This window comes from Neoarius graeffei, chromosome 21, assembly GCF_027579695.1.
Source record: "Neoarius graeffei isolate fNeoGra1 chromosome 21, fNeoGra1.pri, whole genome shotgun sequence".
Taxonomy (NCBI): domain Eukaryota; kingdom Metazoa; phylum Chordata; class Actinopteri; order Siluriformes; family Ariidae; genus Neoarius; species Neoarius graeffei.
Window position 1 is genome coordinate 22585381 of NC_083589.1, and position 25648 is coordinate 22611028.

The following is a 25648-nucleotide window of genomic DNA, read 5'->3' on the forward strand; positions in this document are numbered from 1 at the left end:
ATTATGCACTGTAGATGATGATATGTTCAAACTCTTTGCAATTTTACACTGTCGAACTCCTTTCTGATATTGCTCCACTATTTGTCGGTGCAGAATTAGGGGGATTGGTGATCCTCTTCCCATCTTTACTTCTGAGAGCCGCTGCCACTCCAAGATGCTCTTTTTATACCCAGTCATGTTAATGACCTATTGCCAATTGACCTAATGAGTTGAAATTTGGTCCTCCAGCTGTTCCTTTTTTGTACCTTTAACTTTTCCAGCCTCTTATTGCCCCTGTCCCAACTTTTTTGAGATGTGTTGCTGTCATGAAATTTCAAATGAGCCAATAATTGGCATGAAATTTCTAAATGTCTCACTTTTGACATTTGATATGTTGTCTATGTTCTATTGTGAATACAATATCAGTTTTTGAAATTTGTAAATTATTGCATTCCATTTTTATTTACAATTTGTACTTTGTCCCAACTTTTTTGGAATCGGGGTTGTATATTTCTGGGCGGCACGGTGGTGTATTGGTTAGCGCTGTCGCCTCACAGCAAGAAGGTCCGGGTTCGAGCCCCATGGCCGGCGAGGGCCTTTCTGTGCAGAGTTTGCATGTTCTCCCCGTGTCCGCATGGGTTTCCCCTGGGTGCTCCGGTTTCCCCCACAGTCCAAAGACATGCAGGTTAGGTTAACTGGTGACTCTAAATTGACCGTAGGTGTGAATGTGAGTGTGAATGGTTGTCTGTGTCTATGTGTCAGCCCTGTGATGACCTGGCGACTTGTCCAGGGTGTACCCCACCTTTCGCCCGTAGTCAGCTGGGATAGGCTCCAGCTTGCCTGCGACCCTGTAGAAGGATAAAGCGGCTAGAGATAATGAGATGAGATGAGATATATATTTCTTTGTTCGACATTTAAGTGTGTGTTATACCTCTTTGCAGAGCACTGAGCCAACAGCCATTAGATGTCTCATCCTGAGAGGACTTCCAGTCATTCTTGGGGATGATGCGTCTATGTTCTTTAAGAACAATTCAGTGAGTAACATTTTTTGATTTGTGTTTGAATCAGTTTTTTGTCATGTTTTGTTTATTTGGGATGATGGGTTATGATACTTAACGTTTATGAAGATGTTTCATTGAACTTAAGTTGATTTTAACTTGATGATGTGCCTTCCCTGTTAGCAAGAGAAAATTAATTACTTCATTTTATACTCCAAATTATACAAAAATTCAGGGTTTGTATCGTGACTTGATTTCTACAAAAACAAAAAACCTTAACCACTGAGGGGCTCCTGCCGGAACTTCCAGTTGACGTTTAGTTTGTGGTGGCTCCACTAAATGAATCCAAACATCTCCAGTGTATTTCCAATGTCGCCTTTATTGATCTACACACACTTATCCCAATAACAACTTGTACAGTGGTGCTTGAAAGTTTTTGAACCCTTTAGAATTTTCTATATTTCTGCATAAATATGACCTAAAACATCATCAGATTTTCACACAAGTCCTAAAAGTAGATAAAGAGAAACCAGTTAAACAAATGAGACAAAAATATTATACTTGGTCATTTATTTATTGAGGAAAATGATCCAATATTACATATCTGTGAGTGGCAAAAGTATGTGAACCTCTAGGATTAGCAGTTAATTTGAAGGTGAAATTAGAGTCAGGTGTTTTCAATCAATGGGATGACAATCAGGTGTTACTAGACACCCTGTTTTATTTAAAGAATAGGGATCGATCAAAGTCTGATCTTCACAACACACGTTTGTGGAAGTGTATCATGGCACGAACAAAGGAGATTTCTGAAGACCTCAAAAAGCGTTGTTGATGCTCATCAGGCTGGAAAAGGTTACAAAACCATCTCTAAAGAGTTTGGACTCCACCAATCCACAGTCAGACAGATTGTGTACAAATGGAGGAAATTCAAGACCATTGTTACCCTCCCCAGGAGTGGTCAACCAACAAAGATCACTCCAAGAGCAAGGTGTGTAATAGTCGGCGAGGTCACAAAGGACCCCAGGGCAACTTCTCAGTAACTGAAGGCCTCTCTCACATTGGCTAATGTTAATGCTCATGAGTCCACCATCAGGAGAACACTGAACAATAATGGTGTGCATGGCAGGGTTGCAAGGAGAAAGCCACTGCTCTCCAAAAAGAACATTGCTGCTCATCTGCAGTTTGCTAAAGATCACGTGGACAAGCCAGAAGGCTATTGGAAAAATGTTTTGTGGACAGATGAGACCAAAATAGAAATTTTTGGTTTAAATGAGAAGCATTATGTTTGGAGAAAGGAAAACTGCATTCCAGCATAAGAACCTTATCCCATCTGTGAAACATGGTGGTGGTAGTATCATGGTTTGGGCCTGTTTTGCTGCATCTGGACCAGGACGGCTTGCCATCATTGATGGAACAATGAATTCTGAATTATACCAGCAAATTCTAAAGGAAAATGTCAGGACATCTGTCCATGAACTGAATCTCAAGAGACGGTGGGTCATGCAGCAAGACAATGACCCTAAGCACACAAGTCATTCTACCAAAGAATGGTTAAAGAAGAATAAAGTTAATGTTTTGGAATGGCCAAGTCAAACTCCTGACCTTAATCCAATGGAAATGTTGTGGAAGGACCTGAAGCAAGCAGTTCATGTGAGGAAACCCGCCACATCCCAGAGTTGAAGCTGTTCTGTACGGAGGAATGGGCTAAAATTCCTCCAAGCCGGTGTGCAGGACTGATCAACAGTTACCGCAAACATTTAGTTGCAGTTATTGCTGCACAAGGGGGTCACACCAGATACTGAAAGCAAAGGTTCACTTACGTTTGCCATTCACAGATATGTAATATTGGATCATTTTCCTCAATAAATAAATGACCAAGTATAATATTTTTGTCTCATTTGTTTAACTGGGTTCCCTTTATCTACTTTTAGGACTTGTGTGAAAATCTGATGATGTTTTAGGTCATATTTATGCAGAAATATAGAAAATTCTAAAGGGTTCACAAACTTTCAAGCACCACTGTATGCAAAATAAACAAAAAGGCTCAAATTAGGCCACTAAAACTCCGGTCAAAAAACAGTGTGCTTCTCCCCGGTCAGCAGCACACCTGAAGAGTAATTAACCCTTCCTCTATTTATACCATTCACATATCACATTGTCCAATACACCTACTGTCACAACATGGGATCTGCACCACAACAAACACCTATACATGAACAAACACAAAAATGGCTCTAACAGCTTGTTTACACATTACCTAAAATAAAACCACAGTGAATTATAAAAATCATAATATTAAAGAAGGCTATGCAGCTGATTATAGACAATTTGCTGTTAACCTGAATATCCTCTTTTTGTCTTGTTTCTTGCACTATGTAGAATCTTAATGAGGGAGACTCTGTGGACATTCCAGTGGGAATTCTCTACTATGAGGACAACAGAGCTGCAAGCCCAGCATCGCCACAACTAAACCCCTCAAGAGTGGGGATCATCCTAGAGGGCAGCCTTGTAATGGAAGCACTCACCAACCTACCTCAAGCAATGTGCCTCTTGTTTGACTTTACCTACGCACTCCACCTGCAGTACCTGAAGTGCTTGAAAAACACTTTTACCTTCGTTCAGCAAGTAATGCTAACTTTAGGTCGAAGTGAGCTACTTCCAAAGGTTCAAAAGCTGAAGAATGAGCTTGCAGTGTAAGACACATTTATGCTCATGGCACAATTCTTCATGTCTGTGTCTGGACTGTTGCACAATTATATTGCACTGACTGGAGCAAATATTCTTGCAGTTGCTCATTTTGTATGTGGGGTATGGGTATGAGGGTACTCCCCCAGAAAATTTGGATTTGGTTGATGTGATTTCCTGCATTCTGGTGGATTTTGGGGTGGCCTTTTGAAGATGAACAATACTTGAATTCACTCAGTTCACTCAGATTCATACCTGGACACCCTGACTTGGGGACTTAGCTGCCCCCAACCCATAAACTATGATAACTACAATGTGCCACATATTAAGCTCCTTAATGATTGAATCTGGACCCCCCGAAAAAAAGGAAGGATGACCAGGATAGATAGAAATGTTCACCACAGAACATTGCTTTACTTAGATATTGAAACACAGATGAATATAACAGAACAATGAATGACAATGAATGCAACTGTACATGTACGGTAGGCCTAGGCCTAAAGGGCTGTTTCCTTTCCTCTGTTCTATGCCTGTTCCTTTTGCAAGCTTTCATTGTATTTAGAGGCTGCTTGCTTTGCTCAAATCTGCAATTTTCCAGACACCTCCACCTCGTAGTACTCTGTGTCAATAAACTTGTTAATCTTGCAAGACATCGGATTCACAAGTGTTTGGTGAGATGTCTGATTCCTAAATTCTGTCTTGATGTGACGCACCATGCTGAATGCCCTTTCCACATCACAGTTAGAATTTGGCAGCACCAATAGCAGCTTCATCAGCTGAGAGAGCTCCCTGAATCTCAACTGCCCTGGGCTCACAGATGTGACTTTGGACAGCTTCCCCCAGAACTCATCAATTTTACCTTTGAAGAAGGACACAAAGGGTCTTATTGTTTCTACTACTGTTGTTGACCTGGCCTTATCTGATCAGTTTTGTGTTTTCTCTGATGTTTCTATGTCTCCTCACATTCAGAACAGCTCAACGACTATGGGTAGGAGAGTCATAAAAGACAACACGTGTTCTCTTTGAGCAAGCTCTCTCTCAGAACTCAACCAAAATGTCAGACTCTGTAGATGATTTACTGGAAATTTTTAATTTAAATATGACCCAAATTATGGATGATATTGCTCCATTCAAAATCAAAAGAGTCAATGATAAGCAGAAAGCACCATGGAAGCAGTACCCGGCTGTTAAACTGCTAAAGAGAGAATGTAGAAAGACTGAAAGAAAATGGCACAAATCTAAACTTCACATCCATTATCAAATCCATAAAGAGATGCTTTGTAATTATAATTATGAAATTTGTAAAGCAAGACAGTCTTTCTTCTCCAACATCATCAACAGGAATATGAACAATGCCCGTGTGCTATTTTCAACAGTAGAGAAGCTAACTAATCCCCCACCACAATTAGCACCTGAACTTCTCTCAGTTAATAAATGCAATGAGTTTGCATCCTTCTTCAAAGGTAAAATTGATAAAATATGGCAGAATATTGCTCATAATATATCTCAGTTGCAAAAAATTGAAAAACTGCAATCACCAATGACACAGATAGATAACTTCAACACAATGTCAGAATTTTGTTTAATTGATTATGAGACTCTTAAAAAAACTGTACAAAATCTCAGTTCCTCAACATCTGAACTGGACATTCTGCCCACCAACTTTTTTAAGTCTGTTCTTCATCTTATAATTACAGATGTGCTTCAAATTATAAATGCATCCCTAGAGACTGGCGTTATTCCTGTGTCCCTGAAAAAAGCCGTTGTAAAGCCCCTACTTAAAAAAAATAATCTGGATCCTTCAGTATTAAATAACTACAGGCCAATATCAAATTTACCATTCATCGGGAAAATCCTTGAAAAAATTGTCTTCAATCAATTAACTGCCTTCTTGATATCAAACAGCCGTTTTGATAATTTTCAGTCAGGATTTCGTGCCAATCATAGCACTGAAACAGCACTGATTAAAGTTATAAATGACATATGTCTTAATACTGATGCAGGCAAAACATCGGTCCTGGTATTACTGGACCTCAGTGCAGCTTTTGATACTGTTAATCACAACATACTGCTATATTGACTTGAACACTGGGTTGGGTTGACTGGTAAAGTTATCAATTGGTTAAATTCATACTTAAAAGATAGAAGCTTCTTTGTTACCATGGGAAATTGTTCCTCAACGTCAATGTCCTTGACCTGTGGTGTCCCCCAGGGGTCGATTCTTGGACCATTACTATTCAACCTTTATATGCTCCCACTTGGACAAATTATCAATAACAATTCAATTTTGTATCACTGCTATGCAGATGACACCCAAATTTATTTTGCGTTATCACCTAATGATTATGCCCCCCTTGAATGTCTCTACCAGTGTATCAATCAAATCAACAACTGGATGCCACAAAATGTTCTTCAGCTGAACACAGATAAAACAGAAGTAATTCTATTTGGAAAAAAAGATGAAAGACTCAGGATTACCACTATTCTTGACACAAAAGGGATTAAAACTAAAGAAATGGTTAAAAATCTTGGTGTTTTCATTGACAGCGAGCTAAATTTTGACAGTCACATGAAAGCAATCACTAAAACGGCATTTTATCACCTAAAAACATTTCCAAACTAAGAGGACTTATGTCAAAAAATGATCTGGAAAAACTGATACATGCCTTCATCTCTAGTAGGGTTGATTACTGCAATGGCCTTTTCACAGGCCTGCCAAAAAAGACCATCAAACGACTTCAGCTGGTTCAAAATGCAGCGGCTAGGGTTCTCACACGAACAAAAAGAACAGAGCACATTACTCCAATTCTAAGGTCCCTTCACTGGCTTCCAGTAAGCTACAGAATTGACTTTAAAGCACTGCTGCTGGTGTACAAATCTCTAAATGGTACAGGGCCCAATTACCTCTCTGATATGTTGCAGCGGCCAAACCCAATCAGATCTACCAGATCGCAACAGAAAAATTTACTATTAAAACCTGTTGTTAAAACAAAGTATGGTGAAGCAGCTTTTAGCTACTATGCAGTGCAGCTATGGAACCAACTGCCAGAGGACATTAAAAATGCTCCTGCTGTTGGCAGCTTCAAATCTAGGTTAAAGACCAAGCTGTTTTCAGATGCTTTCTGTTAAATAATTAATATTGTCTTCTTTACATGTTTTATAATCTTTACTTTTACAGTCTCTGCATGTTTCAAATTTTACTTAACTTTTATTCTATTTTATTCTGCTGGGTTTTTTTTCCCCCTATTTGAACTTCTACTTCATTTTATTATTTTATTTCTACTATTGTTTAATTCTTATTATATTTCTTCCCATTTATTTTATGTAATTTTATTCTCTATTGTTTACTGTTTTGCTTTTACTTCTGTAAAGCACATTGAACTGCCACTGTGTATGAAATGTGCTATATAAATAAACTTGCCTTGCCTTGGTAAATTCTTATAATTTGGCACCAGTGCTTCTAGGTTAGATGAGACATAATCCAAGACTTTTAAATGGAGTTGTTCTCTGGCATCTGCCTTCATTACATTTGGAAATCTCTCTGCCAAAGTCAAAATCTGCTCTGGTTTCACATCATCATGGTTCTCAGGATTGACCACTGACAGATTCGTCAAGATTTGATCTCTCACTGGGAATTTTTCCTTTTTTTTTTGAAAGCTTGACATAGAATGCTCTCGCATCTCTGTAGAATTGCTTTGTCTTGTGACTGGAGAGTGCTGATTTTCACATCGGAAAATCACATATTTGACAGAAGATGGATGTGTTCAGACACACAGCTTGTGAACAGGCAAGGCAGGCAACTGCTTGGGGCCCCCTGGCCCAGGGGCCCCACGAGAGTCAGGGCCCAAGGGCTTTTTTTGTTTTGTTTTTATTGTTCTTTACTATTGTATTTTCACATTTGGAATTTAAAAAATTTTGGTTTCATGCATTTTTCGTTGGTGTCAGATTATTTATAACATATTGGTGATGAACACTGGTCAGAAGGGCCCCCTGGAAATTTTTGCTTGGGGCCACAACAGACTCTAGAATCGCCTCTGGATGTGTTAATAGTACCTGAAGATACAGTATTAATTGAACAGCGTAAATTTTGCTCATGTTGTGAGAGAATCTCTTTCAGAGCCTATAAACACAGAAAACTCAGATGAGTTAGTTGAGAGATAACAGGATGGTGTGTCCATTCATTTGATATTGAAATCATGTTTTTATAGATGCAGTATAACATCACACGTGTTTCAGTGGACAAAAAGGCAACGACAAGATTCAGAAATACACAGGGAAGTTTATAAATTATAAATTAATCTTGCAATGGCTTTTTCCTTCACTCCAATTCCGTGATTATTGTAGAGACTTTACCTTAAAATTTCAAACAGGTTAAATTCACCTTAAAATCAGCTCTCTGTAAAGGGCCACTGCAAGAAGATCATAGGGTTTGGAATTTTGGAAAAAAAAATATTGTATGGTTGCAGAGATATGATGATTTTAGTCAAAATAAATAAATAAACGGTAATTACGCATTGAACCCCCCCCCCCACACACACACACACACACACCTCTACTTAACGTTGTAGGACAAAATAGAAAAGGGTGTATATGGTCCTAACTGGTTCTGTTTGAACCAGAAAAGGTTGTAGTTTTATGAGCGACTTAGTTTTGAAGGTGAATCCGAACAAATTCCTGGCGGTTGCGCGCCACCTGCTCCTGCAGCTCCAGCACTGAAAGTGAAAGTAATTTATTGCCATTATTGAGCCTTCTGCCGAGCAAGTGAGCTTACAAAGATGACGATTACAAAGAGACACTGCTTTATCATAACCGTGAAAGTTGAACACCAAATCAGTTTTTAAAAAAATGATGATTTGTACCATGCATTAATTTCCTGGGTTCCAGAAAACAGCTGCTGCTCTTCTTCATGCTCTATGCACTCACTGTCTGGTCGATAGGTTCGGGATGAAGATTGCTCGCTTGCTCTAGATTCCATGAGATTGTATGTAATTTGTGGGCATCAGGGAGGCGATGCCCGCAATGATGAATTCTTGTGCAGGATGGCATAAGCCGGTCGGTACTACACACACACACACACACGGAGAAGCATGGCCGCTGACTGGTGAATTCATTAGCAAAAGAATGGTTGGAAATTAGTGGAAAAGAGGTGGCAGTCGTCAACCCAGACATTCAACTTGATCTGGAGTATGAGGAACTAGCGACTCGTGAGTCCGATTGGTTTCTCCACCTCTCGGTTGTAAAAGAGATGATGCCTTGGTTCTTCTCTTATGAGCAAGTTAACTATGCTAGATACCTACCAGTGTATTGGTTGGAGATGATCTCTCTAGTAGCCATCCTGAAGTCTCTGAGTCAGTGACCAAATGTGGAGAGTGGACTTTACAGTGACAAGATCACATGGCCTTCTCATCAGTAGCTTGCAACTAAGCAACCGAGCAGACAGTAAATCATAATTCAAAGACCAGAAATGGCCTAAAAGGTATTACTCTTACAAAGGGAGCTATACAGAGATGGATACTGGCACAACCTGAGAAAGCAGCCATCACTAGGATGTATGAGGCTATGGCTGGTCTAACAAAGTCTGACATCGTCAAAAGATCTTGACAATACCAGGACTAGACAGGATGAGGAAGCTATCCAGTCCATCACTAAATCAAATCAAATGAAATCAAGTTTATTTGTATAGCACTTTTAACAATAAACATTGTCACAAAGCAGCTTTACAGAATTTGAATGACTTAAAACATGAGCTAATTTTATCCCTAATCTATCCCCAGTGAGCAAGCCTGTGGCGACGGTGGCAAGGAAAAACTCCCTCAGACAACATGAGGAAGAAACCTCGAGAGGAACCAGACTCAAAAGGGAACCCATCCTCATTTGGGCAACAACAGACAGCCTGACTATAATATTAACAGTTTTAACAGGTATAACCCTCAACTGTCCTCATGGGGCCGTCCTTCACAGGAGCGGTGCGATAAAACTCCGACCAGACACAGGGCACCAGGATGGATCAAGCAGGTCCGAGGGGCAGAAGAGGCCAGCATCTCAATCCCAGGATCAACATGTAACTCAGAGGGACAGATTGGGGGGGGGGGGAAAGAGAGAGAGAAAGAAAACACGTTGTTAGGTATGCCCTAAAAATGACAAGTATTAAATCTGTGTGGTAGGCTCGCAGAGACGAGAGTCTTTACATCAGGCATAACACACAACAATGGCATGTTAATATGGTAAAATATATCATGACTTGCTCTGGCTGGATGCTTGATTGGGTGATGGGAGCACACTCCTCAGCAATGATGAGATGCAGATGGGACCCTTAGGGCTGGCCAAGACAATTCAGTTACATTTCACCGGGTCTGGGACATGCGACAGAATGTCTGACAGCTGATTCCCTGCAGGCTATGATAGCCAGTCGAGGTCTCCACCCTCTCCACCAAAAGATTTCCTGTTGACTCCATGTAACTCAGAGGGACAGATTTGGGGTGGGGGGGAGGGAAAGAAAACACAGGTGGTTAGGTATGCCCAATGTCACCTGAATAAGTAGGAACAGTATACATATTGCACCGAGTACAAGCAGGGACTCCGGCAACTAACTATGACAGCATAACTAAAAGGAGAGAGCCAGAAGGTAACACAGGCATGAGGGAGCCCTGGGACATAAAGCAGCCAGCCACTACACCGTCAACAAACTCGAGTGAGCAAGCGAGTGGGGACTGACAGCATCCATACATCCCAGTTTACCAAAACACTCTATGTCTGAGGACCCTCCAGATCTACTCCTTTACCTCATAAACACCATTAACAAAAGGCTTGACTAAACAGATATGTTTTCAGCCTAGACTTAAATGCTGAGACTGTGTCTGATTCCCGAACATTACTTGGAAGGCTGTTCCATAACTGTGGGGCTTTGTAAGAAAAGGCTCTGCCCCCTGATGTAACCTTCACTATACGAGGTACCAGCAGATAGCCTGCACCTTTTGATCTAAGTAGGCGTGGTGGGTCATAGAGGAGCAGTAGTTCACTCAGGTACTGTGGTGCGAGACCATTTAGTGCTTTAAAGGTCAATAGTAGTATTTTATAATCAATACGAAATTTGGTTTGGGAGCCAATGCAGTGTGGATAAGACAGGCGTGATGTGGTCATATTTTCTAGTTCTAGTAAGGACTCTTGCTGCTGCATTTTGAACTAACTGGAGCTTGTTTATGCACTTATTGGAACATCCAGACAGTAAGGCATTACAATAATCCAACCTGGAGGTAACGAAAGCATGGACTAGTTTTTCTGCATCATGCAATGACATTAAATTTCTTATCTTTGCAATATTTCTGAGATGAAAGAAAGCTATCTGGATGATGTTATCAATGTGAGTTTCGAATGAAAGACTGGGGTCAATAATCACTCCGAGGTCTTTTACTGCAGCACTTGAAGAAACAGAAAGGCCATCCAGAGTTACTGTGTAATCAGAAAACTTACTTCTAGCTGTATGTGGTCCTAGTACAAGTGCTTCAGTCTTGTCAGAGTTAAGCAGAAGGAAATTAATAAGCATCCAGTGTCTAATGTCCTTAACACATTCCTCAATTCTATTCAGCTGGTGTCTCTCATCAGGTTTTGCAGAGACATACAACTGTGTGTCATCAGCATAACAGTGGAAACTAATACAATGTTTACGAATAATATCGCCCAGAGGTAACATATATAGAGAAAAAAGCAGTGGACCCAAGACAGAACCTTGTGGAACACCAAACTTTACCTCGGTACATCTAGAAATATCACCATTTATATCGACATACTGATAACGATCAGTTAGATAAGACCTGAGCCAGGAGAGGGCCATTCCCTTAACTCCCACAACATTTTCTAGTCTATCCAGAAGAATGGAATGATCAATGGTATCAAATGCTGCACTAAGGTCAAGCAACACAAGTAGCAAGACACAGCCCTGATCAGACGCCAACAGTAGGTCGTTTACTACTTTAACCAGTGCTGTCTCTGTGCTATGATGAGGTCTAAATCCTGACTGATACATTTCATGGATGTTATTCCTATGTAAATATGAGCATAACTGCTGTGCCACAGCTTTTTCAAGGATCTTGGAGATAAAGGGGAGGTTTGATATTGGCCGATAATTGGACAGCTGACAGGGATCAAGGTCAGGTTTTTTAATCAGGGGTTTGATAACTGCTAGTTTAAAGGATTTGGGTACATAGCCAATCATAAGAGAAGAATTTATTATTTTTAGAAGCGTTTCAATTACTACAGGCATTATCTGTTTGAATAGATGTGTCGGTAAGGGATCTAGTACACAAGTTGAGGCTTTTGATGTAGAGATTAATGAAAGTAATTCAGTTTCTTTTAGGGGAGTAAAACATTCTAACTGATGATCTGATACAGTTATATTGTTAACTACAAGGTCGCTTTCATTGTCTGACCTTAAATTAGTAGTTTGAATTTTTTGTCGGATATTCTCAATTTTGTCATCAAAAAAATTCATGAAGTCGTTGCTACTACATACTGCAGGTGTGCATGTGTTGATAGTGGACTTATTCCTGGTTAATTTTGCTACAGTATTAAATAGGAATCTAGGATTATTTTTGTTATCTTCTATTAGGGAGGAGAAATATGTTGATCTCGCAGCACTAAGAGCTTTTCTATACTTCAGGAAGCTCTCCTTCCAAGCTAATTTGAACACTACCAATTTTGTTTGACGCCATTTACGTTCCAATTTTCGAGTGGTCTGTTTTAATGTGCGAGTGTCATCATTATACCAGGGTGCTAATTTTTTGTCTCTGACCATTTTCCTTTTTAGAGGAGCTACATTATCTAAAGTATGGCAGAATGTTGACTCTAAGCATTCAGTTGCCTGATCAAGTTCTGCAGGGGCTGACAGTGACCCAATCAAAGTTGACAGCTCTGGGAGATCATTTATAAAGCTCTGTGCAGTAGTTGACTTGAAAGTACGTTTAATACAGTAGCGTGGTGAGGTGCATATATTATTACTCAGACATATTTTGAATGAGATGAGACAATGATCTGAGATAACTTCAGACTGTGGAAGTATGACTATATTGTCTATGTTTAATCTGAATGTTAGTATTAGATCAAGGGTGTGACCACCATTATGGGTCGGTCCTATGACATTCTGCTTAATCCCAACTGAATCTAAGATGGACACAAACGCTGTTTTTAAAGGGTCTTCTGGGTTATCGAAGTGAATATTAAAATCCCCGACAACTAAAGCTTTGTCTAAGGAAATAACCAGATCTGAGATAAAATCTGCAAATTCAGAAAGAAACTCAGAATATGGCCCCAGGGGCCTGTAAATAATAAGCAATGGAATTAACTGGGTAGACTTATTTTTCGAAGCTACATACATTATATGAGTATGAAGAACTTCAAATGTATTAAATTTATAACCAGGTTTGTGTGTTACACCTAGATAATCGTTATAAATAACCGCGACGCCTCCTCCTCTCCCAGTTAGACAAGGCTGGTGTATATAACTGTATCCAGGAGGACTCACTTCATTTAATGCTATATATTCATTTGGCTTAATCCATGTTTCTGTTAAACACAGTACATTAAACTCCTGATCAGTAATGAGTTCATTAACCATTAGCGCTTTAGATGTAAGAGATCTAATATTTAATAGCCCCACCTTTAGATCAAAGGTGCTGGCAGCAGCTGTACAGTCAGTATGATCTAATTTTATATTGATTAGGTTACTGGAACAAACTCTCTGAAAATTTCTACCTTTTTGTTGAGCTCGGGGAACAGACACAGTCTCGATGTAGTGGGCCCTGAGTGACGACTCTGTGCAGCTAGCAGACAGTCGGTTTAGCCTGTTCGTCTGCTCCCTGGCCTTGGCTCTGGATTGTCAGAAATTAACTAGGCCTGTTCTGAGACTATGACCTATGCTGCAGGAAATGAGAGCAGCACCTTCCTGAGTGGGATGGATACCGTCCCGCCCTAACAGGCCAGCAGTGCCCTCAAAATTAGCCCAATTATCTATAAAGCCCACACTGTTTTCAGAGCACCACCTGGACAGCCAGCAGTTCAGCGACCATAACCTGCTGTAAGCTACATCGCCACACCGCATTGGGATGGGGCCAGAGCATACTACAGCATCGGACATCGCCTTCGCTAATTTAAACACCTCTACAAAGTTACTCTTAGTAACCTCAGACTGACGAAGGCGTATATCTTTAGCTCCTGCATGGATAACTATCTTTGAGAACCTGTGCTTGCCTAGGACCCTAAGATTACCTGCTATGTCCGGCGCCCTGGCTCCCGGTATACACCTGACTAAAGCTGCTGGTGCCCCTAAAGGCTGAGCTAATTTCACGTGCCGTATGATAGAGTCCCCTATAACCAGAGCTCTTTCAGGTTTCTCAGTGGGTGCATCACTAAGGAGAGCAAACCTGTTCGACACGTGACGCGGAGAGGAGTGGTGCTCCCGTGGGCGAGCCTCAGCGGTAGCTTTGGCTCTACGCTTATGCCGCCGAGCCGTCACCCATTTGCCCCGCTGTAAGGGCTCTAATGCCGGAGTTGGGGGATTGCTAACTCCACCTAGGGCGTCCAGACTTTCCCTAACAGAAACTACACTGTTCTCACGCTCACTAACCTGCTCTAAAGCCTGGACATGCGCTTCTAGCACTGTAATCTTCTCCGTCAGAGAGCTAACTAATCTGCACTTATCACAAGTAAAGCTAATAGAGCTATCACTAGTGATGGAGGAAGAATGACTAAACATCCTGCACTCAGCACACTGAACAGGCTGAAGGTGTGCCATGATGAAAAGATTCACGTACCTTAAATGAAGATCTGTTGATATTAAAGCAGATCAGATGTGGATGGCCTCCGCTTGTGGACTTTACACAGGAGGAGAGAAAAAGAAAGCTTCCGGTCTCGGCGTTCTTCCGAAAAAAGATAGAGAAAAAACCAGGAAAAAAAACGGAAAAAGGAAAGCGAAAGTGAAAAGTACAAAAATGAAAGCGACAGTACAATAAAATACTACTCTAAGGCTACGTTCACACTGCAGGCTGAAGTGACTCAAATCCGATCTTTTCGCCCATATGTGACCTGTATCCGATCTTTTATTGACAATATGAATGACACAGATCCGATTTTTTCAAATCCGACCCAGGCCGTTTGGATATGTGGTCCTAATTCCGATTCCTATCGGCTCTTTTCATATGCGACTTCAGTCTGAACCGCCAGGTCGCATTCATCCGACTTACACGTCATCAACAAGCCACAAACGTCACTATTCTGCGCTGAAGTAGGCGGCGGGTCTCTCAAAAAAAGTTACAACAACATGGCGCATAATCACGGGTGCAGATAGAGGGTGAGACTCGTCCCACCCAGATTTAAATTCACTTCGTTCGGTCCCCCCCACCAGGGCTCGAAATTAACTTTTTTTCTTTGTGTCCCCCAGTGGTCCCGAATTCTGTGTTGTATTGTCCCGAATGGAAGCAATAGTGTCCCCATTTTTTTCCTCTCTGAAATAACCAGTGGTTAATATTATCATATGAAGTTACTATTATATTTGTAACTATGCGATTTTGAACCCTTTATATCATTTTTACAATAAGTCACAAGACACAAGCGACACATGTCCTATACATCATCTACTTCAAAATTACAGTTATTGCATTTTCAGTTTATTAAACTTCGGCGATCTCACTGTATGAATAGATACCCGTTTATTTAAAGGGGCCAACTAGCTCATTCAGAAAATGTTTCAACTCCCTACATCTGCAGTACACTTTAGTTGAAAATAAGACCCCTTTTATGTTCATTTCATCTACTTATACCTTGAATCTCTGTTGGCACTTATAAGGCCAACTTATAATTTTCACCATTACCGTTATCCATTTTTATGAACTTTCCGTTATCCATTACCGTTATCCATTTTTATGAACTTTCCGTTATCCATTTTTATGAACTTTCCGTTATCCATTTTTATGAACTTTCTGTTATCCATTTTTATGAACTTTCCGTTATCCATTTTTATGAACTTTCGCTGCCGAAACATGGGTGCGAATGTTAGCAACATCAGCATAGTGGCAGGTCCGAGCCTAGTTGTGCTGCTGACTGACTAAACTTTCTGAACTAGAAAGACACCAAGAAAACTCACTTATTCTGTTGAACGGTATCTTCTGTCAATATCATCCACATCATTCCTGTTGTATTTTATAACGTGTCTAACAGTGTTCATTAAGTTCATTCAGTTGCTAGCGTTGCCTGCAGACCAGGCGATGACACTTTGGATCCTGAAGGTCCCGGAGACGTTATGTCTGGGCTTTCAGTTTCTTCCCCGCGGTCGGTCCGCTTCAACCACTTAAGCATTTTTGTTCTGGCAAGAGTCGGCGCAGCGTGTGCGGTAGCAATTCCATTCCAAGTCCATATAATGCGGACTCCGGCCGAAGATTCTAGAACAGAATGCGCTGCTCTGTAGCCTACTGATGCAGGTGCATCGAAAGTGTAGCTACTAATGTATTTTTCGCTGTTAACGTTTTAAAATTAAAATTGACAAATTAGGTGAATGTCTACGCATGTGTTACGGCTTTGTAAATAATATTAATGTAGAACTTTTTTTCTAGATCTATTTTTTTCCATTGTCCCGGGATTGTCCCAGATATGATAATTTTGTGTCCCGATGACATTTTTTATGGTCCCCGGGACATCGGGACACCGTTAGTTTCGAGCGCTGCCCCCCACTTATAGGGAGGAAAAAACGTCTATGCTGTCTTTCTTTGCATAAGGCAAACCTCACGGAAAAATCAAAAGACTAATTACCATTCGGTTTACTGAGGTGCACGGCAGTGTATACATAGTTGCAACAACTCACATAAAACAAAACAAAGACTGATATTCGGTTGGTTGAGCTGCGCAGACTGCACAGGTTGCGAGCTCGAGCTTGGTTGCTATGGTAACCCACAACAAGTTTGACAGGCATATCGGGGTTGGGGTTGGTTTGCTGGCAGCTTTGTCCCCCCCAGTTCAAAAAATGTATCTGCGCCCCTGCGCATGACATCAATGCGAGGGACGCTTCGGGCTGTGAAGGTTCTGAATCTTCTCAATGGAAGGACGCAGAGGTTAGGGAGCTGATTTCCATTTGGGGGGATGCAGCTATTCAAGTTAGATTGGATGGGTCATACCGCAACCGGGCAGTTTTACTTCCGTAAACACTGGCCATGCTCACTGCGTGTGACGTCGTCGTATCCTGCAATACGCATGCAGAACACTTTTAGGTCGCTTTTCGTTCATACTGAGGATCACATACAAGTCGCATATATTTGTTAATGTGAACGACCTCACAAAAAAATCGGATTTCACAAAAAAATCGGAATTGAGCATTAAGCCTTGCAGTGTGAACGTAGCGTAATAGACCACATGATCAATCCATTCAATGAACACACAGAGTTGTTGTCTCTGAGTTCTGATCTTCAAGCTAGATATGACATAAAAGATGACCTGCTTCATGCTAAAAAGAAAGGTAAAGTTGCTATGGAGTCATGCAGGAAAGACTGATTGGAGGAGAAGAAGATATTCACAAATTTCTGAGAAGAAAACCAGGGACATTTTCATTTCGGCAGTGAAAATATCATTCAAACATCTAATGCTTTCATCTTTGCAATAAAAAGGGGGGACATTTCTGGTTTTCATGTATTTTGATCATGCATTGTATTAAAAGTGGGATTTTTCCTCACTGAGTGCACTGAAGGCCTATTCTGCAACTGCTTTAGGTTAGCATTAATTAAAGACAATGTGAAAATCTCTGGTATGGGTACATAGTTTAGATTTATAGACTTAAATTGTAGGCTAGCTGAAATACATGTTTTAGACCCATGAAAGTAAATATATCAAATTAATTAACTGTCTGGCACAGCCAGTGACTCCTAGGAACAGACTAGGTGACAACCAAGAACAGTTTGGTCAACTACTGGAGAGACAGTTGACAGCATGGAAAGACGGCACCTGGGACAGTTTGGGTTAGCAGCCCAAACTGTATCTTTTGTGAGAAAGAACCCAAACAAGCTACGGAAAGCCCTACAGTGAGATACCCCCAGGAAATCCCAAGGGGGGGGGGGGGGGGGGGGAGGAGGATGAGATCTCCAATCGGACGGACCAAACTTTGACGATCCATGCAAACAGACAGATGACGAATGTGACATGCATTTGCGGAAAGCTGTGTAAGAACCAGCATGGCCTGAAAATCCATCAGACCAGGATGAAATGCTTGGAGCAGGAGATTGAGGTACAACGCACAGGTCCAGAACCTGGTGAGACGCAGGAGGCACCCGGCCAGGAGGCAAACCACAGAGCCCAGTCCCTCCACGTACCTGAGCCTCCCAATCCCAGCAGAGTAATTCCACAGCAGCGGATTAAGTGGCCCCCAGCCAGCAAGCGGAATGAGTGGTTGGCGTTTGACCAGGATGTATCCAACATCATCCAAGCTACAGCCAAAGGAGATGTTGACAGTCGACTCCAATCGATGACCACCATCATCTTCAGCTATGCCTCAGAGAGATTTGGGCAGGTAGAGAAAGGAAGATCTAAGCCCACCTCCTACACAATGAACCGCAGGGCCACTAGGATACATCGCCTGCCCCAGGAGCTTCGCACTCTGAAGAAGCAGTACAAGACTGCTGCTGATGAGGAGAAGCAACCTTTAACAGAGCTGAAAAACATCCCGTGGAAGAAGCTGATGACCCTTCGCAGAGCAGAGTGGCACCGGAGACGGGGAAGAGAGAGAGCAAGGAAGCGAGCTGCGTTCATTGCCAATCCCTTTGGCTTTACAAAACAACTGCTTGGGGACAAGCGCAGTGGCCGGCTTGAGTGCTCGATAGAGCAAGTGAATCGCTTCCTCCAGGACACAGTGTGCGATCCTCTGAAAGAACAAGACCTGGAACCCAACAAATCTCTCATCAGCCCCGCCCCCCCAACAACAGAGTTCAACCTGAAGGAGCCAAGCCTGAAAGAGGTCGAGGATATCATCAAGGCAGCCCGCTCAGCATCTGCTCCAGGCCCCAGTGGTATTCCCTATCTGGTTTACAAGCACTGTCCAGAGCTTTTACGGCACCTGTGGAAGATCCTGAAGGTGATTTGGAGAAGGGGAAAAGTCGCTGACCAGTGGAGGTGTGCTGAGGGAGTATGGATCCCCAAAGAGGAGAACTCGAAAAACATCAACCAGTTTCGGACCATCTCACTCCTGAGTGTTGAAGGGAAGGTGTTTTTCAGCATCGTCTCTCAGAGACTGACAGAGTTTCTCCTCAAGAACAACTACATCGACCCATCAGTGCAGAAGGGAGGGATCCCTGGAATACCTGGCTGTCTGGAGCATACTGGAGTCATCACACAGCTGATTAGAGAGGCTCACGAGAACAGAGGTGACCTAGTGGTCTTGTGGTTGGACCTGACCAACGCCTATGGGTCCATACCGCATAAGCTGGTCGAGCTTGCGTTGCACCTCCATCATGTTCCCATTAAGATCAAGGACCTCATCTTGGATTACTACAACAATTTCAGGATGAGGGTCACTTCTGGGTCAGAAACATCAGACTGGCATCGCATTGGGAAAGGAATAATAACAGGTTGTACCATCTCTGTTATCCTTTTCGCGCTAGCCATGAACATGGTGGTCAAGTCAGCCGAGGTGGAATGCAGAGGGCCCCTGACTAAGTCAGGTGTACAGCAGCCCCCGATAAGGGCCTACATGGATGACCTGACCGTCACTACAACATCGGTCCCAGGGTGCAGGTGGATCCTACAAGGGCTCGAGAGACTCATTACCTGGGCAAGGATGAGTTTTAAGCCCTCCAAGTCAAGATCGATGGTGCTGAAGAACGGGAAAGTGATTGACAAGTTCCGGTTTTCCATCTCAGGAACTGTCATTCCAACCATCACAGAGCAACCTGTCAAGAGTTTGGGGAAACTCTTCAACTCCAGCCTGAAAGACTCAGCTGCCATCCAGAAGTCCAGCATGGAACTTGGAACCTGGCTCACCAAGGTTGACAAGTCTGGTTTGCCTGGTAGATTTAAAGCCTGGATCTATCAGCATTCTATCTTGCCACGAATCCTCTGGCCCATGCTAATCTATGCAGTCCCAATGACAGCAGTTGAGTCCCTAGAAAGGAAGATCAGTGGCTTTCTTCGAAAGTGGCTAGGCCTCCCATGCAGTCTCACCAGTGCAGCACTGTATGGGGTGAGTAACACTCTGCAGCTTCCTTTCAGTGGCCTCACCAAGGAGTTCATGGTGGTACGCACCAGGGAAGCCTTTTAAATACAATACAGGGACTCAAGGGACTGCAAGGTGTCAGCAGCTGGCATCGAGGTGAGGACAGGAAGGAAGTGGAAGGCTGGGAGAGCAGTGGAGGTGGCAGAGTCTCGCCTAAGACAGAAGGCACTGGTAGGCACCATGGCAACAGGAAGAGCAGGCCTGGGTTACTACCCAAAGACCCTGATCAGCCAGACCCGCGGTAAGGAGAGACACCACCTGATCCAGGAGGAGGTCTGAGCAGGCGTGGAGGAAGAGCATGTGAGCAGGGCGGTGGGACTCCGGCAACAGGGAGCATGGACAAGGTGGGAGAGCGCACTACAGTGCAGGATCACCTGGACAAACATCTTGCAGGCAGACTTCCATCGGGTCCGTTTCCTAGTGCAAGCTGTCTATGATGCCCTGCCTAGCCCAGCGAACCTCCATGTCTGGGGAAAGAGTGAGACACCCTCCTGCCTTCTGTGCTCTGGTAGAGGCTCCTTAGAACATATTCTCAGCTGCTGCCCAAAGGCCCTGGCTGATGGCCGCTACCAGTGGCACCATGACCAGGTGCTTAAGGCAGTTGCTGAAAGCTTAACCTCTGCCATCAGCTCCTGCAAGCACCATCATGCCCCAAAGAAGGCAGTCTCCTTCATAAAAGCTGGAGAGAAACCCAGAGCATGCCAACATATAACAACAGGCCTCCTCCACATGACAAATGACTGGCAGCTGCAGGCCGACCTGGGAAAGCAGCTGAGGTTTCCCCAATATGTGGCAGCAACAACTCTCTGTCCAGACATGGTGATAACATCTGAGGCTTCAAAACACCTCATCATTCTGGAACTAACAGTTCCCTGGGAAGAGCATCTTGAGGAGGCCAATGAGAGGAAAAGAGCCAAGTACCAGGAGCTGGTGGAGGAGTGCAGGGAGAGAGGTTGGAGAACCTTCTATGAGCCCATAGAAGTCGGCTGTAGGGGTTTTGCAGGGCGCTCCCTCCGCAAAGTCCTGAGTCGCTTGGGCATTGTAGGAGCAGCTAAGAAGAGGGCCATTGCATCCGCAAGTGAAGCCACAGAGAAAGCCACACAGTGGCTTTGGATTAAAAGGGGTGATCCATGGACTGCTACTGGGATGCAAGTCAGGGCTTGATCAACCCCGGCTGGGTCGCCTGGGTGAGGGTGTATGATGTTGCGAGACCCGAAACACCCGAGGACCCCAGGATACATCACTGAGGATGCGTCCCAGTGCATCCATGAGGTGTTTCTAGCATAGTAAATTAATTACCACATACGGCACTAGTAATGGACACACTGGCGGCTCATTAATAGGGGCGATTTGGGCGACGCACTCCCAAACAGGGAGGGAGATTTTTTTTTTTTATCTACTCCTACTACCAACAGTAATGTCATTGTCCAATCAGGCTAAGGTCACGCCTGGTGTAGCCACGCCCTTTTGGGGCGATTTCTGTCAGGTTCAGATTTGCCCCAAAATCTCCCATTGACACTAATGGTACGTACGTTTTTTTCGAAAATCATGCTCCCAATGCATTTTCTATTAGGTTTTATGTGCTCGCACAAGCAGCGTGCTTATGTCATACGCCTGTTGCGCCGCGCGTGTTGCCAGATTGGTTTTAAGTGCATTTTGGCGGGTTTTGAACATAATTTTGGGCTGGAAAACGCAACTTGCGCGGGAAATGTGTGAACATTCTATGAAGATGGCGGCGAGTGTTGAGTGCAACAATACGATAGCGTCTCTGAAAGAAGTTCCCTTTAGTTGTCGTACCAATGAGGAGAAAACAGCAATCAAACAGCTAGGACCTCCTAGACCGAATTTAAACATCAAGCAAGTGTCTACGAAGGGGGAGAAGACCTGCTCAAGAGGTTTTAACAAGAACTGGTACCACCGGAAAACTTGGCTAGCTGGCTGTGATGTAGTCAATGCTCTTTTTTGCTACCCTTGCGTTCTCTTCCACCCTGGAAGTAGCACAGCAGACGGTACAGTGATATCTGATATTTGAATTTACTAGGCAAAAGTTGTTTTTGTGTGTGTGTGTTTTACCAATGGCAGTTTAACATTGCCATGTTTTTGTTTTACCAATGGCAGTTTAACATTGCCATGCTTGGAATATTTCAGTAGCCTCAAGTTCTCTCTGACTTGGTGTAAATTAAGCATATTTTCAGTTTTTATATATTGTACAGTATATGTGTTCATTGGAGCCAGCAGCACCTTACCTTTTTTCCAACTTGTTAAGCCAAGTTGCACTGACTACAAAACCTTGTGTAACCTTGTGTGTATATAGCTAAATAACTAAAGCCTTTTGTGTTCATTGACATGCTTGTAATACTTTAAATTTCCTTTTAAGGCATGGCTTTCTGGAGGAATTCTTGGGGAAAAAAACTGCAGAATTTATTTAGAATTATTTGTTGTTAAAATGGTGCAATTCCATATTAAAAAAAACACATAATTAAGCTGCACATGTTTGTTTGATGGTTATGCTTTTCATCATCTTTTTCAAAACTTAAACACTTTTGGTTTATATCCTGCCACTTTAATTGCATTCTTTAGAATTGAAGAAATTAGAATATGTTTATAATTAAGAATTTGTGTCTACTTATTATAGAATACTGGAATAATATGAGAAAATAAATGAGTAATGTAATATTAATTGATTGTGATGCCAAATGTTTTGCTTTGAAGGCTTCACAATGAATCTTCCTTAGTTTTAGCCTGGCAAGCCAGACTAAATGTGAATATTTGCCACTCGTAGGCAAAAATATTTTTGGCCGCTAGGCGGGTGGGTCTAGTTTACTAGTCTACCTTAGTTTGCCACCTTTAACTTGTTTAGTGTTGCCACCTAGTGGAGAGGAGAGATATTGTCTATATTGATATTTGAATTTACCAGGCAAAAACAAGTTCGGCCAATTGATTTGCTGCCTAGGTCAATTTACTTCAGTCCTGTGGACATTTACGGTCCATGTAGACATAACGGGGGAAAACTGCCCCCCCTGAAAAAAAATTCAGGAGCCTCCACTGAATGGACAGTGTATTTAAAAATATACAAAACACACAACGCAATTCAAATAAAAACAGTTTACTTCAATCCAAGCAATTTCAAGGTATGGTAACTTTTATTATTATTATTATTATTATTGAGGGCGGCACGGTGGTGTAGTGGTTAGCGCTGTCGCCTCACAGCAAGAAGGTCCTGGGTTCGAGCCCCGGGGCCGGCGAGGGCCTTTCTGTGTGGAGTTTGCATGTTCTCCCCGTGTCCGCGTGGGTTTCCTCCGGGTGCTCCGGTTTCCCCCACAGTCCAAAGACATGCAGGTTAGGTTAACTGGTGACTCTAAATTGACCATAGGTGTGAATGTGAGTGTGAATGGTTGTCTGTGTCTATGTGTCAGCCCTGTGATGACCTGGCGACTTGTCCAGGGTGTACCCCGCCTTTCGCCCGTAGTCAGCTGGGATAGGCTCCAGCTTGCCTGCGACCCTGTAGAAGGATAAAGCGGCTAGAGATAATGAGATGAGATGAGATTATTATTGAGGATACAAAGGATTCCTGATCTCCCATAGCCTAAATTGTAGACATAGCTGAATTGATGACTTAGCCTAAATGAGTAGCCTTATTAATGACACTTTGGTAACATTACCATAAGCCTACAGCTTTACATAGCCAGCTACTCTGTGGGATAACACACCAATTTGTGTGTAAATTAGCTTATGCTGTTGAACTGTTACAATTTTACCTCAGCTGGATTTCTGTTACAGCAACGCTACATCTATCAACAACTTCAGCTAACTGACTGGCACTGCACTGAGCTTTCTCCTGCTAGGATTGGCCACAGTAGGCTGCAGTTTATTAGGTCTGTTAATAAACCGCTACATCTCAATCCAGAGTGACAAGCAACGTTATGTCATATACAACGTCACAAACTGTAGCTTACACATTTAAAGGCTAAATAACAGATGACAAACAATGTCACTTAGGCCTACAAGAAAAAAACTATGGTTCACCTGTCCAGGAGCGGATGAAGCGATCTATCAAAGCTGAATGAATGACTTTAGGTAAGGTAAAGAGTCTAGTGCTCTGCTAAAAAGTTGTTCCTCAGCTCCACCAATCAAAACAATGGAATGTATCGCCAGAGGTGTTCTAGGGGTAGATCCAGGAAAGTGGGAAGGAGGGTGTCCACTCAATAAGGCTGGGGGTCCAGGGGCCGCCAGAGGCCCCTGGAAGCCCTGCAGTTTTTAAACACCTGGAGATGTATTTTGAGCTGTCAGAGAAATGTTGTAAATGAAATCTCTTAAAGAAAATTACCATATCAAAAATATGTTTTATTAAAAGTAGGAACTTTCAAAACCATTTTATTAGTCATTGAAAATAATATTGTCAGAATTGCAGGTATACGTATGTGTAGAACATAATTACAACTGATATATGGTAATATTTATGAAAGTTGCATTGTCATATAATGCATTACCACATGACACACTACAGTGTAGTACACTGACCACACAACACCTTATATCAATAAATTATTACTAGAGCGGCGGCTACAATTATCGACACCTTAATGATCTTTTGGCCATTGCAAAAGTAGAAAAGACTTTCAATACCTAAATTGTGCATGAATAGTTACTAAAACTTCCACTGGGAAAAAATTTGTTGATTCCTGATTACTTAGCATATCAGATCACGTGACACCGTTCCACAATTATTGACACCTTTGTCCACAGTTAACGACACCATTCCACAATTATTGACACCCAGATGATTATTTATTTTTAAAAAAATTGGTATGTGGCATTAAGTTAACAAAACATTGTTTTTATTTAAAATTTGCTTTACATAGACTTATATTTAGTACAAAATATGTTTCATATAAATATATGGATGTCGGTGCTTACGTAAATGAAGAGGTAATTCTAATGCTTGTAAACAAATGAACTGATAATGTTTAACCTGCATCAGAAAATCTTTTTGTTCTACTTTCCACCCACTTTCTAAGTATTTTCGTAGATCACATTTTGTTAATCATTCATTGTAGTTTGTATTAATTTCTAATTTTGTAGTTTACCAATAATTCAAACAATGCTCTAATTTGTTGCAATTAGATTCAGATTGGTGGAACTTCAGTATTTCTGAACAATGGATTTTTTTTTAACTGAGATTTTAAATTCACATCTAAAAATATAAAATGTCTGATATTGTAATATGTGGTAGATATTTACAACAAACTGCAAAAAAAAAATTTCTGAATGGAATAGAAAAATCTGAATATTTCAAGCATGTAATTTTTTGTATGCTAGGAATTTAATTTTGGTCTAATTCTATTTATCGCAATAGGATTCCAAATACTCTATAAGCATTCCATTCTGTTATGAATCAGAAAAAAATTATAATTTTTATTTTTTTAAAGTACTTTATCTACTTCAACAATATTATACAAAGCTCGATACATAACAGTTGTAAATGTCACTTAATTCCACAGGGTGTCAATAATGGTGGACACCGGTGAAAGTGATCACTATTATCGACACCTCACGTGACTTCTCAAACGCGTGTTTAGATGCAAAATGGCAACTGTCAAATGAAAGAGTCAGAAACAAAGTAGGTTTCGACAAGGATATCATGAAATATCAGTGAATCTGATAAGTAAAAACATGTCCATGATCCTCACAGCAAGAAGGTCCTGGGTTCGAGCCCCGGGGCCGGCGAGGGCCTTTCTGTGCGGAGTTT

General features: G+C 42.0%; 1 protein-coding gene and 1 pseudogene across 2 annotated transcripts in view; one reads left to right on the top strand and one right to left on the bottom strand.

Moving 5' to 3' along the window:
- tmem63a (transmembrane protein 63A) overlaps nt 1–25648 on the bottom strand; it is a 178794-nt gene that overhangs the window by 147689 nt on the left and 5457 nt on the right. Inside the window, exon 2 of one of the 2 annotated variants that reach the window (XM_060902817.1) lies at nt 911–1153. The exons of the other annotated variant lie outside the window; for it this stretch is intronic. The gene's annotated coding sequence lies outside the window, so the exon portion shown is untranslated. The remainder of the gene's footprint in view (nt 1–910; nt 1154–25648) is intronic. 2 annotated transcript variants of the gene reach the window in all.
- Nucleotides 18142–21100, top strand: LOC132870043 (uncharacterized; annotated as a pseudogene).